The sequence below is a fragment of the Odontesthes bonariensis genome, chromosome 3, assembly GCF_027942865.1.
Source record: "Odontesthes bonariensis isolate fOdoBon6 chromosome 3, fOdoBon6.hap1, whole genome shotgun sequence".
In the NCBI taxonomy this organism is placed as follows: domain Eukaryota; kingdom Metazoa; phylum Chordata; class Actinopteri; order Atheriniformes; family Atherinopsidae; genus Odontesthes; species Odontesthes bonariensis.
In genome coordinates, this window is record NC_134508.1 from 34957234 (window position 1) to 34978065 (window position 20832).

Here is a 20832-nt window from a genome sequence, read left to right on the forward strand (position 1 = left end):
ATGTTGATGTAGCTCAATTAAATCAAAGAGTTATTATAGATGCTGATGGCTGTGGGCAGGAAAGATTTCCTGTAGCGGTCCGTTTTGCATCCAAACTGAAGAAGCCTTTGACTGAAGAGACTCTGTTTTCTGATAACAGTCTCATGGAGAGGATGTTCAGGGTTGTCCATAATTCTCTTGATTTTATGCAAAATCCTTCTTTGCATTATTGTCTCCAGAGGTTCCACAGTCGTCCCCAGAACAGAACCAGCCTTCCTTATCAGGTTGTTGAGTCTTTTTAGGTCCCTGGTTCTGATGCTGCTGCCCCAACAGATGATGCAAGAGGAAATGACGCTCTCAACAACAGACTTGTATTCTGAGTTGTACGTGGTACCGATAACAGATTAGATAAATTCACCCAGCAGGTTGACTGTTTTCGATTCCTTCTTTTACTAACTAATAGAACATACAATAGTGTGTGTGTGGTGCTGGTGCTCCTTTTCTATACAGTGTTGTGTGTGTTGGTGAAATATTGCTTTGCTTATCCCTGGCTTGGGTCTGTGGGACCCATTTTCAGGTTTTGCTGAAGGAAAATGGTATGAATACTTTTTTCACAATGAGATTCACTGGCCAGAGCTCAGTGCTACGCCGTGTGCTACCCCACCTCAGCATGCTGATAGCCCAGCTGCTGATACAACCTCCACACCAACAGGGCCTCCAGTCACCTCACGCTATGGTCGGATTACCAGGCCACCTAAAAGACTGGATCTCTGAAGGGAAAGAAAAATATGTATTCTGGTTGTTGCCAAATGTTTATGTTTGTTTATGAAGTTGCTGCTGCCAGTATAAAACCAGTTGTATTATGTTGCCAAATCTTTATGTTGTTGTCGCTGCCGGTATAATGTACAACAGTGATAGGTTTTGGCATGATAAAACAAGTAACTTTCTTGAGTACTCAGTAGGCCTTTGTTTCAGGTCTCAGTTCATATGCCATTGCTTTAATTAAGAAAAGGGAGATGTTGCAGGACATGTGCTGCCACCTAGCCTGGCGACGCCATCCTACGTACTTCCGCCCAAAGATTTTGGCTCCGCACATAGTCTGGCCAAATCCCCCTACCTCAGTGTTTTGCCAATCAGCAAACAGTTGCGAGTGGTGACGCAGAACTCACGCGGGGAGTCCATTGTAGTCCATATAATTGTAGTTCAACCGCAGCGGAAATAAACATGGCGACGGAAGAACGCTAGAAGCTATCCATGAAGTTGTCTCAACTCTGGAGATCATTACACAATTAAAACGAGAGCAAGAGGAATGCCTCGTCAATTTTGTTAGTGGCAAGGATGTCGTAGCTCTCCTTCCAACTGGCTTTGGGAAAAGTTTGATTTATCAAATGGTACCGGTATAATGAAAGCGGATGTGGGAAGCGTGATTCGCGAGCTAGAGCCTCGCGAGAGTAAGCATGAACCTCGGCGCATAACCAACGTCATTTCTAAACATTATCATTGGTTAAGGGAACTCCGTTACTCCAATAAATTTAAGTTGCTGGGTAAGGTCCCGCCCTCCATGGAAACGGATTCCTCTTGGGTTTTCCCAGACTGTTTGACAGAGTCAACAGTCGGCTTTCGCCCAGGCTAGCTGCCACCTGCCTTTATAAATGTGTTGCTGCTGCCATCTGTCTTTGTTATGTGGTACTGCATCGGTGGTTCTCCTGGTGTATGTTTACCCACTGTAACTTGCGCTCTGCTGTTTTACAACATGAATAGTCAAGTATACCAACACCACTGTGTCCTCGTTCATGAAACAAAGTGTGTGTGTGTGTATATATATGTATATATTAGTGGTGGGCATAGATTATTTTTTTTAATCTAGATTAATCTCACTGAAATCTTGAAATTAATCTAGATTAATCTAGATTAAAATGGCTCATTCAGGGGGGACAATCCGCGGCGTTCACGGAAACAGACGTGTAAACTTTGGTTCCTATCCAAACAATAGTCGTTTAATCCTGAGACTGTTGCAATTGCCGTGTTGAGTGCTTCCATACAATAGTGTAGTAACCCCAAGCATACCTTTCTCACTGCAATTAAGTTTTATTTCGGATTTATTTCGGATTTAATTTCGAATTTAGTTTATTTTCACAGCTGCCTCTGCTATTCCTGCTCTTCTCAGGTGTACCTAATGTAGTTTTACATAATTTGTAAAAGTGATGTATATCTTGTATAACAAATTGTAAATAACAACATGTTTATTCGTGTTCCTGCCCTCTCTTTCCTCATGTTTTTTTCCGCGGGGGTGCTGCACAGCCGCGGGGCCTTTAAGAATTGAACATTCTAAATGTGACGTCACGAGCTACCAAAGCTACCAAAGCAAATTCTCAAGCGAAGCTTCTCCAGCGAGTCAGCAACATTAGGGCAGACCAGTTTATTCACATGCATGGCTCCAGCAGTTTCTCTAGCTACGCCAACTTCTCATATTCAGCACTTGTTGGGAGGGCCAGATGGTGCTGCTGTTGAGATAGCGTTGTGTGCAGTGCGTCTCTGTTGCGCCACACGCGCAGTATCCTCCCTGCGGCCACCATATTAGGAGCGCTGTCTGTTCCAACAGGGCAGATTTTGTCAACTATCCCCCACAGATAAGCGACCTCCATAAACTGCCTAGCACAGGCTTCTGAAAAGTAGCGTTCTTCTGTTTTAATCACACCTAACGGCAGACAAAGTACATCGGCCCACACCCGAGCTAAAATATCAAGGTAAAAGTCATCACAGTTTGCTTAGGCTACCTATTTTGACCCAGTTCCCAACCCAACTTTGAGAATAGATTAACGGCGATATTTTTTATATCGCCCGATAAGACTCTCAAATTATCGCAGCACGTTAACGCCGATAACGGCCCACCACTAGTGTGTGTGTGTGTATGTGTATATATATATTTACATACATATATATATATATATATATATATATATATATATATATATATATATATATATGTATAGTGTGCGTACTGTAAAAAAGCATAAAATCTATCTCTCTTTGTTTCTACATTGTCCTGCTTTTTTGTCCTTCGCCAATCACATCGGTGGTTTTTGACTGCTGGGCGTATAAAAAGAAAAAACACATGAAAGATAATGTTGCTAATATTTTGCTAATGTCTCTTCAGGCTCCCACCAGCTGCAACATCCCACCTGGGCCAGCCACACCCACCACCTCCACTGGGACGTCATACCGCTCGGTATACTTTCATACTCATGTAACCTAGCTGGCTGTTTGTTTGTTTGTTTGTTTTCTGTGTGGTATACTGTTTCCGTTTTGTTTCCAATCATGGTGGCATATTTTACACTAACACGTGACAATATAATAACGTCTTTGGTATTTTGTTTATATTTTAAAACTCCTCAGGGTTCCTGCTCCAGCGCTACCATACCTTTACCAGCAACAGACCTTGCTCAGTAAGTACTCATTCATATTCATGTTCATATTTGTTTGATTTACTTCTCATTTACCTCTCAGTAACCTCTCATCTTTGATGGTCCATGTTATTTAGTTAAACATTCCTTAAATAAACAAACAGTACAATCTATAATTCTCTTCAGTCAGAAAGATGATGAGTGATGTGAATGCTCATCTGTTAGGTCTATAATTTCCTCTTGAATAACCCTTGTTTGTTATAGAAACATGCCAAATGTCATATTCTTTGCTGTGTTCTAGAATGACTAACAAGGAAGACATCAGATTTCCAAAGAGGAGCTTGAACATGTTCTTTCACTGAAAACCACCTTTACAGAAGCGGCATCTATTCTTTCAATCTCGAGGCCAAATTTCTACAAGTTACTGCAAGACTATAACATCCCAACGTCAAAATTTAAGAGCATCAGTGATCAACAATTGGATCTTGAAGTGTCACAAATAAAAACTGAACACCCAAATATTAGAGAAGTGATGCTTATGGGGCATGTCCGCTCCAAAAACATTGTGGTTCAAAGACAACGTGTAAGAGATTCACTGCTAAGGATGGACCCAGTTGGTGTCTTAGCCAGGAGAAGAACAGCAATAGTTCGGCGAGTGTACTCTGTCCCACATCCAAATTTTATATGGCATGTCGACGGAAATCACAAGTTGATTAGGTGGAAATTGGTTGTTCAAGGTGCCATAGACGGCTACAGTAGGATGTTGATGTGTCTTCACTGTTCCAACAATAATCGTGCTGAAACTGTGAGAGACCACTTCACTGCAGCTGTTGGACAGTTTGGCAGACCACTGCACATCAGGACTGATCACAGAGGAGAGAACGCTCAGATTTGGGAGGACATGCATGCAAGCAGGGCTGAAGGCTCTGTCTTAACAGGAAGTTCTGTACACAACCAGAGGATCGAGCGTTTTAACCGAGACTTGAACAAAAACTGCAGCCATATTTATGCACCCATTTTTAATGAACTGGAATCCCTGAGTATCCTAGACATAGATAATGCAACAGACCTATTTTGTCTCCATTAGCTCTTTCTACCCAGAATCAACCGTACTTTGGAGGAATTCTAAGCTGGATTTAACAATCACTCTATCTCATCTGAAGGAGATAGAACACCAGTTCAGCTTTTTAGTCTGGACAATGATTTGCCTAATCTTCACAACCCAGAACTCTCAACAGCAGGGATAGTTTTTTGTTCCTCACCAAACTCTAGAAGAGGATTTTCCCCATTGAATGGCAGGGATTTGCAAGAACTGAATGATGCCATTAACCCTCTTCTACATGACAACAACAATGGCAAAACATTGTTTCAGAGAACACAACAGTTTATTTTGGATAAACTTGTAAATGTGTGATCTCAGCATAACATGGACAACTGGGTAACATTAGCCTCATTGTACTTTCAAAAGTCCACTTTTGTAAAGAGCTTGAGGAGGAGTAGGATGAGGAGAAAGAACACATTCTTCAGTTTGTCACAACATATTCAACATCAGTGAATCTGAATAAACATGGCTTTCAATGGTGAGGAGGGGAATTAAAAAATGTAATCTGAAAAGTACTCCAAATTTCTACTTAAGTACCTTACTTGAGTAAATGTACATAGTTTCATTCCTTCACTACTGTTTGTTGAGTATAAAAAAACTAGTAACTCTAGTTGCTAATTTAACTCGAGTTAAATTCATAACAAGATGAAAAGAATGTGGAGCAAGATGGGAAAACACAAGCTATAGTCTTTATTTTTCAGCTTTCTTATGTAATGCAATTGAAACCACTGCTTTCTAATATGAACAAACTCTATATGCCTCAAATCTCCTCTATGGAATACATTTACACATGGACACCATCAGCCACTGGGCTGTAGTGGAAAGTTTTAGGGTTGTTACCATGCGAGGGGCAGAGGGTACACAGAACAACACAGCAGCCTGATGAACTGATTTCAGTGAATTATTAGTAGATTTACAGTAAAAATTAAAACTAGGACAGCACATTTATGCTAAAGTTGTGCTTGCAACAACAAAGCCTTTACTTGTACTTTAATGGTAGCTGTTAAACATCTCAAAACACAACAATACTTTAGTCCAGTTGTAGACAACATAAATACTAATAGCACCTCATATCCGAAACTAAAGAGTGGAATCCTGACATTTGTTTAAATGGTGCTGAATAAAAATCCATTCATTAATGCCACTAGGAAGCAGTAGTTGAATTCATCATCATCAGTCATTGTTGTTGCATTCACAAAAAGGTGAAGCTCGTTGGCACACGTATGTGCAGTGGGAAGATATCTGTCTTCATCATGAATAAATATTCATTTAGGAGTTGGATGAAAAACCAATGGCTGGGACTTTGCTGCTCCCTGTAGCAAACGCAAAGATGTGACCAGGGCTCAAAGTCTTCAGGAATGCCTCCTCCTCCTCGGTTAGAGTCCTGTCCCCATATGTGTCTCTCAGCTCTTTATCTAAAACAGAGGTCTTCAACAGGGGGTCCGCGGAGGTACTGCAGGGGGGTCGCGAAATCTTTGGTTGATTAGACAATTTTTAACATTTAAAAAAAAAAAAAAAAAATTTTTTTTTTTTCAAACAATTTTTTCTCACAAATTTTGTGCACACGTGTGCCATTCACAGATGCTTTGAGGATTCATAGCAAATCTCTGTTGGCCATGGTGACAACAAGTGGAAGACCCTCACCTTATATCGCCATTAGTCACAGCTGCTGACTGCTTTCTCCAAATCATCCTGCAAGGTTGCCTGTTGAACCTAAATATTACAGATCAGATCTTTAAAATCTTATTTTCTCAGGGTGGTCAGTGGTGTAGTGGGTTAAGCAGCCGCCCCATGTACAGAGGCTACAGTCCTTGCTGCAGTGGGCCCCGGTTCGAGTCCCGCACCGGACAGTCGTTTGCTGCATGTCTTCCCCCTCTCTCTGCTTCCTGTCTCTCTCCAACTGTCCTATCATTAAAGGCATAAAAAGCCCCCCCAAAAATCTTATTTTCTCAAATGACTGCATTTAATCAACATTTACAGAAGTACTATGTAGCATTTCACTTACACTTAGTTACCTACCAATGGCAAGAAAGTCATTTTTAGTTATTTATTGGGTAATATGAAACCAAAATTATTTTGATAATGCATTCTACCAAAATAAAAGTAACTGTACTGCTGTGGAATAGTCAAAAAAAGCAAAGGCTTGCTACAATAGTCTTCAGGTCAGAATATTGCCCATTACCTTTTTAGGTTGAAGGATGTCCCCAGACACAATGTAGTCCACGACACTCGGGGACAGGAATGCAGGTGCTTCAGCCCCTACAGTTATTATTACTGTAGACTTCATCCTGCCAATGGTTCCATACAGTCCATTTTGCAAGTGGAGAATGTTCAGTCTTGGTGTGCATCCATTTGGTGTGCCTGAAAGATTATATAAATTAACACCGCATTCTGTATCGTGTACTCTGGCATTTTCAAACCAATATATTTAGAAAAAACCTTCAAAAGCTCCACTGTCTTGGAAGATAGGCTTCACCAGTAATCGGAAAAACTCTCGCCTGGGACCTCCAAGGTCGGCAGCATCTTCCTCAGCGTCATGTTCATGGCTTGCAAATGTGACATAAAGCATCATGTCACAGCTTTGTGCAAAACAGGTTCTCTTAAACACACGTTGGGCTGTTGGCCAAGCATTGGCTCGACTGATATAGATCTGTCTTGTTTCCGATGTTATAACTCTCTCACTGTGAGCTTGTAGAAGGCCTGCAACTTCTTCTTTGCTCGGCATTTCAGATGACCTATATTAAAAAAAAGACAATGACAAAGATAAACAGACCTTTGGCTACCTCTGCATTTACTCCACTATCACCTTCAGTGCATGAGGAATTGTTCCATGTTGTTTGCGATGTTTACGCTGGTGTAAACAAGAGTTTTACTGTAGTAAAAAAATACTTGTAACTCTTACTTTAGAATATTAACAGCACAGTCTTCTAGTAGACAACACTGAATTGCCTCTTCAAGATTCTCATCTTCCTCCAGATGAACAGGGCTGAGCAAACGAAGATAAACAGGGACAACAGAAAATTCAGCAGATAGCCCAGAAAGAGAGAGAGAGAGACTTATATCAGAAGTTCATAATGTAAATAGACCAACATCTACACTGCTGTATTTCTATGAAGCCCAAACAATATCTTACACAACTTGTGCCACATTATAAGGAAACAATCGTCTCGGGTCCCCTGCCTGGCCCTGATTTTCTCTTGAGTGCTGCTCTCTGTCTCCTGACATCTGGCCTCACTGTCCCTTGGTGGTGAAGGCACTGGACTCCGCATTGCATAAAGAAAAGGAAGTCAAAGGGAAATATTTTTGTAATGATGTTAATCTAATCTTATCTAAGTGCAACTTAACCCTAATTCCATCTTTTAAGCGTGTTTCCTTTAAAAGGCAGCCTTTAAGGATTTAGGGTGAAGCAAAACTGAATGAGATGAGCAAGGTTTGAGAGTTGCCTCTCCCATTCGGTACAAATGACTGAATTGTGCTACTAAGCTCTGTCTACATCTCTTATAATGACTTGTAGGTAGATGAATGAAGACATCCAATCCAAATACAGTTTACAGGTCGCTTACAGTGATCCCACTGAGTCTGACAAAACAAAAACAAACTGCTGCTTAAATTCTGTCAGGTTGGCATTTAATGTTAAGCTTTGGTCACACTACATGACTTTCAAAGTCTTAAAGGGATAGTTCGCCTCTTTTGACATGAAGCTGTATGACATCCCATATTAGCAACATCATTTATGAACATTTTCTTACTCCCTGCTGCGTCCTGTGAGCCGAGTTCCAGCCTCGTTTTGGCGTTGACGAAGGTAGTCCGGATAGTTGGCTGGGGTCACAAAAATAAAGCGTCTTGCTTCTCAAAACAATATCCGTTCAAAAGAGTAATACATTTGCATCACAAAATCGGTAGCCATAAAAAAATCAGACCTCACAATCGCATGGCGCTATTTCTCTCTCCCTTCATATCACTACAGGCTGTGTAAACCGAAAAGCAGACCGAGCAGTCCCCTGCTTCCGAGCAGTAAACAGGTGCAGCTGTCGCTATGAAGGGAGGCAAAAATAGCGCCAAGCGATTGTGAGGTCTGACTTTTTCTGGATAACCATTTTGTGATGCAAATGTATTACTCTTTTGAACGCATATTGTTTTGAGAAACAAGACGCTTTATTTTTGTGACCCCAGCCAACTAGCCGGACTACCTTCGTCAACGCCAAAACGAGGCCGGAACTCGGCTCACAGGACGCAGCAGGTTTTTTTTTTTTTTAACCCTTCTGCTTGGGGTACCTAGCACACAGGTTCCAGGTAGCCAAGGTAACCAGTCAGGTTACGAGCGGGGCTCTGCTGCCTGTCAATCACCGATTGTGCACGCGCGATACAAGGTAGGCTCGTCCCCACGCTTATTTATCTAGACTATTGAACTTCATTACGGGCTAGTCTACTTACTGTGTCTTCCATGATCGCAAATGACAGGTGAGCTGATGAATGAGGAGTCGTGTACGCGCATCTGGCGTGCACTTAGGCCTGCACGAGTTCTCATGTGTTTTGATGGGGCGGGACAGGAAGTTGAATAACTTTTTATTTTTCGGTTAAAAAATAAGCATTTCTTGCATCTTGCGACCACGGAGGTCACTGTTTTCAACTTTAAGCGTTCTGATAGATCATGTAAACTCTTAAAATGCCAAAAAGTAGGACTTTACGTATGACAACAAGAAATCCTGCAGACTGCAGCTTTAAGCTGAAGAAGCTTGGAAGTGGTTCCAAATTATGGATGTTATGTGTTATTTGCTGTTATTTGCTATTTACGCTTCGGCACGCACTCCGCCCACCCCTGAGGGTCCCCTTTGTACGGTGGGAACGCAAGCTGACCCCAAAGCGAGCCGAACCGTAGCGTACTGCATAGTGGAAACGAGGCTTAAGATTTATATGCAAAGATAAATGATCTTTGTAAAAATTGACAACAATGTCAAGTTTTCAACTATTTACTTGGAATTGCGTTGTTTTTTCTGCATAACCAGAAAGAAGATAAACGAGCGACTTTATCATTTGACCACAGATGTCAAAAGAGGCAGACCCTGAGGAGGAGATGGGCAGAGTGGAGTGGAGTGGGTCCCTCCGCTTTCCTAAAGTGACCCACTTGAACAGAGGAGTGAACTAACAGGTCTCCTGTAGTGTATCCCAGATATTTCATGAGGACCTCAGGATGCTGAAGGATTGTTCCTTTGAATGTGGTACAGCCTTCTGCATTTTCAGTGGTCAGTCCTCAGAACATGGTGGAGTTTTTATTTTCCCAAAAGCCTCTGCACGCATTCTCCAAACATTCATTAGTGGTTCTTGTAAATCTTTGGAGAACCACAGACTAATGTTGACTGAATGTTCTGTGTCCACGTGGCGCCGACACGCTGCAGCACTCGCTGCTTCACCAAAAAGCCACCTGCCAACTTTCATTTGAACACCGTTTCAGCTTCATCGATGTGGCATTATTAGGAGGCCACTTTTACAATCAGCAGTTAGCGTCCGACCGGCTTGTGGTGGTTGTTTTCCACCTTGTGGGTAAACCATTCATGCTTTCATAAAGACTATAAAATGTGGCAATGCAACCTGGGAAGTTTCAGTAAGAAGTAGAGCAGAATCAGCAGTTTGCAGTGAATGAAAGCTTTATTTTGACTCTGGATGTATACAGCTGACTGAATTTGGTTCAGCAGTTGGCAGAGTCGGAGGGTCCTGCCTGCGGATCAGCACACTGCAGAGCCGGGTCAGTCAGTTGGAAGACGATGGGCATCCCTTCAGTCCTCCTTCTGAGTTTCCTAAGAGACGCCAAACAGCACCCGCAGAGTAAACATCACAGCATATCTGCCGGCTTATGGATTTTAAATTCTAAAAAACATTTCTATGATGAGGAAAACCAGTTGACTGTCAAAGGAACAGTAGTATTCCTATGTTTAGGCTAAGCTCATTGTTACAGGTTATGAGGTTATGACTCAATCATTTTTTGTTTCATTTATCTAGAGGATTCCCAAAGAGCTATGGATATCACAAGGACTCTTGCTGAAATGATTGTTAAGGATATACACCTGTGGTTGAAGATGAGGGTTTTAGGAATTTTGTAAAGACACTCGATCATCGCTACAAGATTCCAAGTAGGAAAAATTTAATGGGAGACAAATTGTAGCTATTGTAGCTTTCTTTCACCACAGCACAAGAGCAGCAGAGAGGCTCAAAGAAATTCAGAAACAACCAAAGTTACCAGAACACAAACTGATCCAGTCAGCTGAAACATGGTGGAACTCTGTCTTTTACATGTTTGAGAGACTACTTGAGCAAAAGGAAGCTGTTACTACAGCACTTTGTCTTTGTGGAAAACGCTCACTGTGCTCGAGTGAGGAAGATTGGTCCATGGCTAGTCTCTCCATTGATGCCCTGAGACCATTCGAAGAGGTCACAAAAGAGATATCGACAGAGAAACATGCCTCAGTTTCAAAAGGGATACCCCTGGTTCCATTACTTCGGAGGTCAACTGCAACTCATGAGAGCCAAGGTATCAAGCTAGCTGCTGAGCTCTGATCACGATGCCAGCACCGTCTCAGAGCCATTGAAACCTTTTATGGTCTTGCTGTCAGCACATTCCTGGACACAAGATTTAAAAACCTCGGGTTCCGTGACATGGCAAATGTTGAAGCTGTGAAAAAACGACTGATCACTGAAATGCAGTCAGTGAACCGGACCTCAGTGTCAGCTCCTGAACCAAGTACAAGCTCTGCCACCGGCTCTGTCTCAGTGGCTGCTCCTGCAACTACCTCAAGCTCACCTGCAGCAATAGGTGGGATATGGGCAGAATTTGACTCCCAAGTCCTTGGATTCCAGGAACATCGCACACCTGGAACTGATGCCTTTATTGAAATGCGCCGGTACTCAGAAGAGAAGCCAATACCACGGGATGGAGACCCCCTTCTTTGGTGGAAAACAAATGAGCAGCCTCACTTTGTGATGTAGCTTTTTCTTTTTAACATAATCTGTTGTGAAACCAAACTTCTTTTTATCTCCTCTACTTTCTGTCTCCTTTGAGTCATGTCAAGGTCCTTGTACTTATCACCGTGTTTCGTTTCATAGTGTCGTCTAATGTTGTACTCCTTAGTTATAGCCACGCTGACTCCACAAACAAGACAGACAGGTCTGTCTTTTATATATGTAAACAGATATTCTTCCTCCCACCGGTTTTCTGCCTTTCTTTTCGACATTTTTGGGAAGGGGTAGCACGGTGAAAGTTTCTGGGTCTTGTCCTGATTGACGCGCCAAAACAACAGCAGAGCATTATGGGATTTGTAGTATTAGCGGCTAATGCGCTGTATACAAAAATCCGACGAGAACTCTATGGGCCCGCCATCTTGCCTGCCGCCATTACTGCGTGCCAGCAGAGTGTGACAGTCTGACAGTTGCCGGTGCCCTCTAATGGTTTTTCAATGAAAGCATCCTGCAGGGCTGCCGCTAATGGGACCAACACGCAAGGCACGCAGTAATCGCGGTGCTGCTTTACTTTCGGGTTTTGTCTATAACACTGGGTGGTCAGCTCTAGTAGTCATTTGGGATTGCCTCGCGGGCCAAATATAATTACACTGCGGGCCAGAGTTTGACACCCATGGTATAACACAACTTTGTGTGTCATGTGACAGTTTTATATTCAACAGAAACAACTCATCAACATCTTTCAGCTCATTTGTACAATTTCAGCTTTAACAATTGCACAAAATGCCACTGCCTCTTTTTTCTGTCAACATGAAGGACACATCCATCAACACGAACCTGATATTTACTGTCAGTTATCTCCACATGCTAAACCTGAACAGGGAGCGTACACTTAATAACAACAATAATGCATAAAATGGTGAAAGTCATCCAGTTCATCTCCTTTAATGGTAATTGTGAAAATGAATAAATAAAAGTAACACTTTCACAGGACAGTGTCGGAGAAGTTAAAGCAATAAATAAAGCGTGAGTGGTTGAGGTGAACCTCTGTTTGATGGCACAAGCCTCCATCTTCTCTACAGGAGGAGCCTGAACATCACAGCATCTCCTCTGCCGTCTCCTCCTGTGTCTGGGTGCTACTCGCACATCTGGCCTCTCTCACAGTCACAGCTTTGGCCTGAAAACATTACATCACATTTATTTATGTGTGTACACGTGCAGCATAATGTTGGCAGACCACCAGCAGAACTGAACCCCCCCCCCCCCCCCCACAAAATGCTTTATTTTGTAATGCAAACCAAACCTTTAGCAAATATCGATGCAGTTTATTCAGGAAAAAGGTTTTCCACGAGGAGTAAAGGCCTGTTTTCTGCATCGCGCAGGCTTTTATTCACTCATTTCTCTTCTCTACATCCCCCTTCTTGATTTAACTCTCAGCCAACATCTTAAATATTTAGAGCTAATGGTGTCACATGCGCTCTGGGGCCGGACCGAGGTGCTTTCAACCTGTACCAGGCAGCTCTAAAATTATTTTTCACCTTTGTTTTTGGGTCCTAGATATCTAACACCTATTCCAGAACTGATCCAGTCCAGTCTAAAGAGTGTCGTTTTTCATCTGGACCCGGTTCAAGGTGGTCTAAATCCCCCCAAAAACAGTGAAATGGTTGCATGTCCAACTTAGTGATTGTGAGATCAGGACACACCAGAAACAGGAAATGATCCTGACTGAATGATCCAGTCAAAAGAAAGAAGTGAAACGTTCCATTTTCTCTGTCGTCTTTGTGTTTTGCTCTTCAGGACCAGAATCAGAGCAGAATCGGAGCAGAATTGGAGCACAATCTTGTAGTGTAAACATGTGTGTTACCTCTTGTATGTCCTTTTCGTGGGAGAAGATGTTGAGCTCTTCCAAAGCAGCCACAGTGAGTTCCTCAACACTCAGTGAGAAGCCCAAAAATCCCTCCAGGGTCTCCCAGTCTTCCAGATTCACACACAGGTAACACAGGTCTCTGATCACAGGCAGCTGAAGGATAAAACATCATTTAGTAGGGGTGGGGGAAAATATCGATACAGTGACATATCGCGACATTTGGCGTGGCGATATTGTATCGATTCAGAAACACCAAATATCGATATTTTGGTCACATACACCTAAAAAATAAACTTTGTATTATGCACCAAAATAAAATCAATTGCTTCTTTAGTCCACTAAATGGTGCTAACCGTTCACTGTCTGGTGCGCTCAACACAGCGAAGCGCGGCTCTCGTAAAATCTGGCTGGCACGTGAACTAGGTCATAGGTGATCACAGCACAGCAACATGTCGGGAGGAGAACTGATAAATGCGCCATCAAAATTTAAGTCAAATGTCTGGACTTATTTTGGACTTTTGAACAAAGAGGGAAAGAAAGACATTGACATGACACATGCAATCTGCAGGGACTCTAGTGCGAAAGTGAAATACTCCGGGAACACAACTAACATAAGAGTTCACCTCTCTGTTACCACCCAGCAGCACTGGCAGGTGAGGGGGGCCAAACGAAACCAGCGCTTGCAAAAACACAATAATTAAAAAAAAAAATAAATCAACCGACACTGGACACTGAGATTGGCAAAGCTACCTTCACATTGTGAGCGTGCAAGGAAGTTAACTCAGTCCATTGTTTACTTCATGCTGAAAGACATCCGTCCATTCAGCGTGGTGGAAAATGCCGGGTTTTGCAACATGTTAAAGACGCTTGAGCCCAGGTATGTGATTACGTCTCGCCATTTCTTTGCCGAGACGGCTGTGCCTAAACTCTACCGAGGAACTAAGCTTGAAGTCGAAGAATCCTTGAGAACAGCAGGAAGGGTTGCATTAACTAGTGACGCTTTGACGTCGAGGTCAGTGGACTCGTACATGACTGTAACATTGCACCACATCACAGAGGACTGGGAACTGCAGTCTTATGTAGCCTACTCCAAACGCGAGCGGTACATGAAAGCCACACCGGGGCCAACATCGCAGACCTCCTGCGAAATGCAGCAGAAGAACGGGGGATTGCAGACAAACACTTGGTTGTTGTAACAGACAGCGCTTCTAATATCTGTGTCGCTGTGTCGGGATACGTCCATGTCAACTTAATCTCGCATCACAGCAGGAATTAAAGCTGCCAACAGTAGCCAGGCTTATGGCGAGAGTGCTGCGCATCGCTGCCGCTTTGGAATGAAAGCAGAAAATGTTGCAGCTTCCGAGCCACAAACTCAAAACTGACGTAACCACGTGATGGAATAGTGCAGGGGTGGCCAACCCGCGGCTCCCGAGTGACTCATGAGCAGTCCATTTTATTGGAGTAAATATTTGAAGTAAGGTGAATTGACTGAAAACTTTTTTTTAACAGATAAGCATGTTGATCAAGATTAATTATGTTGGTATCCTTTGCAGCTGAAAATTTGTCTATATATCGTGATATTTGGTATCGTGGTGTCTCTGGCGATTCCCACCCCTACTGATTATATCGAATCGCAATACTTGTAGAATGGCAATTATCAAGAATCGTGATAAAATCGAATCGTGACCAAAGCATATTGTCCCACCCCTATCATTTAGGTCATATTTTTGCACAGCAGAACACAGAACTTTGTCCCGCTCACCTTCTGCTTCATGACTTCCACTTTGTCCTTCAGAGCTGGCACCAAACTGTTGGGCGGCAGGCCCGTCTCCAGCTGACAGATGCGGTCGCTGTATTTGCTGACCTGTGAGCTGAGCTGGTCTGGCTCCAGCTGTCTGAGTGTGGTCTGGAGGCGGGGGAACATTAAAGGACACCGTGGAGCTTAGAACCCACACTTCCTTGTATGAGTGATCAGTCTGACATCAGGTGTGCGCCTCACCTGCTGCCATCTGGCCCGTAAAGAGTCCCATTCCTCCAGGGAGTCCCACAGGAGCTGCGTCAACCTGAACTCTGCAGCCAAGTCCTTCAGTGAGCGAAACTCAGTGGCCTCCATCTTTATTCGCCAGAACAGAGGAAGAACAGAGCTGTGATGAACCAGGTTTAGACCATCACCCCGCCTGCTCCTCCCTCCCAGCTGCCATCCTGACTGATTGGAGTTCGAATGTTTATCAGAGTAACTGCTCAGAAACTCTGATCCGGGGCGGCAGTGGTTCACCGTGTAAATGCCTTCATGGCCTCTGGTTTTAGAGTTTCCTGTTAGCAGTGGTTACTTTGGGCTCAGTACTCAGTTAGGCTTTGGTCCTTTGTGTTGCTCGTAACTGGAGGCAGTTAGTTTTAAAACTTGTCCTAAATGACACTGAAACACAATTACCTTTCACCCATGTTGGAGGCACAAGGTTTAGGGGTGTGAGTTAAGTGGAGAAAGAGAACTAATACTCTAACATCCCTCACCAATCTGGAGGATCCCGAGGTGTTCCCAGCCCAGATGGGATATATAATCCCTCCAGTGAGTTCTGGGTCTGCCCCGGGGCCTGAAAAAACCTCCAAAGGGAGGCGACTAGGAGGCATCTGAACCAGATGAACTCCGTTGAGCAGCTGAAATCTGGGATTCAGCAGGAATGGACCCAGATTCCTCTGAAAAACTGCAACAATCAGTATCCTCAGTTCCCAAAGCATTAAAAAGTGTCATTAAAGGAAGCTGATGGAGCAAGATAGGAAACATGACTCTGGAACAGCTTTAACTGAGTGTTGCTGCTTCAGATTCTACATTTGGTTCTGTTTCCTAAATACAAAGAAGCTGGTCAGTGAAGACTCTGAGAATCTTTTTTTTTTCTTGTTTCTGTTAAATAAACTTTTCTGGAAAAAGGGTTTGTGATTTCTGAGTTAGCAGCGACTCAGAAAGATGCTGGAGGTTGTAAAATGTGGGAGTGGCCAGGCTGAAGTTTGTGAACCCTAACTGCTGAATATCACTGCCGTTTCTGCTCTGCACCGGAAAACAACTGCGGCACCTTCAGTTTCTGCTGGAAGGAATTGTAGGAAGACGCCTGAGCCTGAAGATCTTCGATGGAAATCTGGACTTCCTGCAGTCGGAGACGCACTTGGGAGGAATCTGCGTTGATGTTGAGGATATCTGAAACCTACACGTAAAAAAAAATAAAGTAGAAGCAGCGTACATGCACACGAACACATCAGGAGCACGAAAAAAGAGGAGTATGTGGAGTATAAGGATAGCTTGTAAGATATCCATCACTGAAACAGAGATAATCTCCAGATACCTGTGACCGGACTCTGATTTCGTTGACCTTGTGCTGTAGTTCCTTCATGTCTGTGCTCAGGGATCTGCAGAACTTGCTCATGCTGGAGTTTCTCTCTACTGCTGCACAGGCGATGTTGCCAAGGAAGTCGTCCATGTAGGGCTCCACTGAGGCAAACTCCACGTGGTCGTCGAGGGGCATGGGAAGTGAGTACATTCTGATCAGATTGTACATTTTACAAACTGACTCCACCTCCTTTCCGATGTCCAAAGTCTGGGAGGGACAGAGGATGACATCAAATACAACATTTGCTGTCACCTTTGACTGTAATTGGTTATTTACTCCTGTTAACAATAAGCGCACGCCTCACCCTGTCTTCTATCTCATCCAGGTATATGAGAGAGCCGGCCATCTCAGCAGTGGTAGAGGGCCGTAACTCCAGCTTCGAATTGGCTTCTCGAATCTCGGCGAGAATGACATCTCGTTTCTTTCTGGCCTCCTCGTTGATGGCCTGAAGTGGAAGAGGATAACGCTGATTTCTGCACAGATTGGCCATTTGGTTTCATCGCAGGTTGTATTACCGAATCGTGAGGTCTGATAGGGAGCAGACTATTTCTATGATCTAAGAATTGAAAAGCTCGTCCTGACCTGCAGAGAACAGATGGAAGAAGTCACAATCTGGTCTTTGAGCTGTGTGTTGTTCAGCAGCAGCAAACCGAAATGTCTCTTCTCTTTGATGTCTAACGCCTGCTTGTGTTGACTGTTATAAGATTCCAGCATTTTCTCAAAGGAGACCAAACCTGTGAGGCCAAGTCAGAATAAACAGAATGATCCCCTTAAACATAACTCCTAATGTACAGCTTGCATACACTGATACGTAAACCGATCAAAAGGTAACTCTGCTTCTGTGAAGTCTTTCTGTAAACCTTCACTCAAGCTTTCTTTAAGCAGGTAGAGCTGCCTTTGACACACGCGCGAAACTACCAGGGTGGCACGGGGTGGCAGCTGCCACCACTGAAAAGGGGTCTGCCACCCCACCTGCCACCCCAGTCAAAAAATACCAACTGATGATTTATTGGATAATTATTATTAATATCGTTTTAAGATCAAATCAAATGCAAAACAATCCGAAATCGGTGTCAAACTGCAGAATGTTAAATTTGAAAAAGAAACACGTTGGTCCACCCCCCTCCCCCCCATCACGAATGGTTGCATCCATATCGCAGAATCTCTTTGCCTTGACGTGGAGTCAGGACTCAAGCTGTCAGATGGAGCCTGTTCACAGGTGGATAACATGCAACAAGTTTAATATGGTTTCCAAACGTTTATAATTCCTCATAGATGGAAGGCGCTGTACAAAATAAAAGTATTATTATTATTATTTTCAAGCCAGTTTGAGTCTCATTCATGAAACGTTCGTAAAGTTACGAACGGATTTGCACCAAAAAAAATCTCTGGATAACCGCTAGCTACGTTTTACCTCATGTCACGGTTAGCCACAAGATAGCTTTTCAAGCCAGTTCGGTAACTAGATAGCTGGCGCTACCTAACTGAAAAACGTTGATAACTAGCTAGCTGCTGGCTAGCCTTTGACATCTTGAACTTGAAGTTTGTTAAGAGATTTGCTGCACAGCACAGCAATCGTCGCATACAGCTTCTGTAAATTTGATACTGTATAGCAATCAGTTGATATACATGTTTTATTATTGTTATTGTTAATGGGGGAAAAATAAAGAAATTGTTCTCACAAACCTGTCTAACCTATTCTGTACACATACACTCACAAAATACTTTGGCAGGCAGGCCTTTGAGGGAGGGCTTTACTTCTAGGATAATGCTGGAATTTTGTAAAGTGCTGGGAAGTCCTCAAATTTCTAAATCATTCCTATGGCTTGATTTTGCTTTCAAAGTGCCTCAGATTGATTCGATTGAATTAACAACGTTCAACATTTTCCATCCACTATCTATACCGCTGAATCCATCGATCGGGTCGCGGGGGGGCTGGAGCCTATCCCAGCAGTCAATGGGCGAGAGGCGGGGTACACCCTGGACAGGCCGCCAGTCCATCGCAGGGCCACATAGAGACAAACGAGACAAACAACCATACACGCTCACACTCACTCCTAAGGACAATTTAGAGATGCCAATCAACCTAACATGCATGATTTTTTGGACAGTGGGAGGAAGCCGGAGTACCCGGAGAGAACCTCAACATTTTCCACCGGGGGGGGATATATCAAATATTGAATTTATCACACTTGGATGTTGAAAAAACTGTTGTATATGGGTTCATATAAAGTACAAAGTAAGATGGGCTTCCTAAAAAATTTGACACCCTACAATATATGCCTGCCACCCCATGTATAAATCAGTAGAATTGCCACTGCTTTGACACAGTAGATCCTGCCACCTGTACTCTCTGAGATGGGGAAACCAGGCATGGCACCGGTCATACCTCAGGGACAAACACCTGGATCCACCCTCCTTCTTGCATCACTGCTCTGCAGATGATACCAAACTGTTCCTATCCCACTGTGATCCCACTGTTTCTGTGCTCATTTATCTGATTTACCCACATGGAGGAAGGAAATTCACCTTCAACTCAACCTCTCAAAGACTGAGCTGTTTGAGATCCAAGCCAATCGTTCAATCCAACAGAAAAACTGCCTCTTCAACTTCCTTCTAAGCGAAGGCCACAAGAAACCCAGGTGCCATGATGGATGAGCTCTTCTTTTCTCCTTCTCTACCTTTAAGAACATCTCTTCAGAGAACACCTCCTCTCCTCTCACCTCTAACAGCCGAACACGCCTGACCAACACTTCCTTATACTGAAGAATACACACTGAAGCTTGTTATTCCCCATTTGTACGTCACTTTGGATAAAAGCTAAGTGACTAAATGTAGATGTGGTGTCATTTAAACTGTATAAATTTAGTCAAACAAACTGAATTTTTGGTTTTCTTTCTGACTTATTTGTGTTGGTTTGAAACGCCCCAGATTCTTTGTGCTGTTAAATGTCATGTTTATGTGATAGAAAACAGAAGTGGTGCTTATGTGCTGCAGATTACCTCGATCCTGCTGCCCCATCACACCCACATTCAGACTCTTCTTCTCTTTGGAGGACATTAGAAAAGACTCAAACGTGTGACAGTACACCTTTGCCGCCTTAAAGGCCTGCTGGACTAAATCCTGAAGGGGAGGGAACAAAGGTCAGTCCAGACAGAGTACAAGCTAAACAAGTGAACAGGAAGTTAAAACCCACCCTGATGCTTTGCTTGACACTTTGAAAGTGAGTATCTGTCTGGAGGATCATCTGCAAACAGGGACCTTCTTCGTATTTGTTCTTCAGCCCCTATAATTCAACATAAAACTGCATTAAATGTAGGCATACTGTGATATTAATGACATATCAACATGAACATTTAGGACAGTTATCCTGACTACACCCATCAGGCTGTTGGGTTTTTACCTTACACTCGTCGGTCATGGTCAGCAGATCGAAATCAGGATCTGCTCCGAGCGGTTTAACTGACATCACCGTCTTCTCAAACTGCTCGATGACCTCTGCGACAGCCTCCTGCAGAAATCATTCAGGTGTAAGGTTCTGAAGAGGAAAAGGAAACTCCAAACTAACAACTGAAATCTAAACAAACCTGCCAGTCTTCCTCGGAGGGTTTGAAAGTCAGACCGTTTGAGTCCAGCATCGGCTCACACACCAACAGAGGACGGACGTTTGGGTCCTGCGACGCCGCACACTGAAGAGACACACCAGCAAAAACCAAAGTCAACGCGGCTCTGCTTCTGCTCCACAGGCTGATCTGCTGTGAGTGTCCTACCTTGGTGTCGGTTTGAGCTCCAGCAGCCTTAGCGTTGCGGCTCCAGCTCTGACTGACGGCATGGCCGGGCGTCCGAGCCACCTGCTCCTGGATTACAGTCAGAAGCTTTTCGGCTGCGTTCACCACCAGGTAATGCCAAGTGTAGACCAGCAAATAGTCGACCAAATGAATGAAGCTGGGCAGGTAAGAGACAAAGAGTGGGCGGAGTGATAACTGACCGGGGGGGTACAGTACCACACTGAGTAAAAGGTCAATTAAAAACAAGTTCAATCATTTGCAAATTATTTAGCCAGTTAAAAATAGTATAATATAACATTTCAGATGATAAAACTAGAGATCTATTTTCTTTGTATGATAGAATCTGAACTTAATTTATGGA

General features: G+C 43.4%; 1 pseudogene; it reads right to left on the reverse strand.

Annotated features, from left to right (window-relative positions):
* LOC142376973 (dynein axonemal heavy chain 8-like) overlaps positions 1–7023 on the reverse strand; it is a 55104-nt pseudogene extending 48081 nt beyond the window's left edge.
* Positions 7024–20832: the final 13809 nt, after the last annotated feature.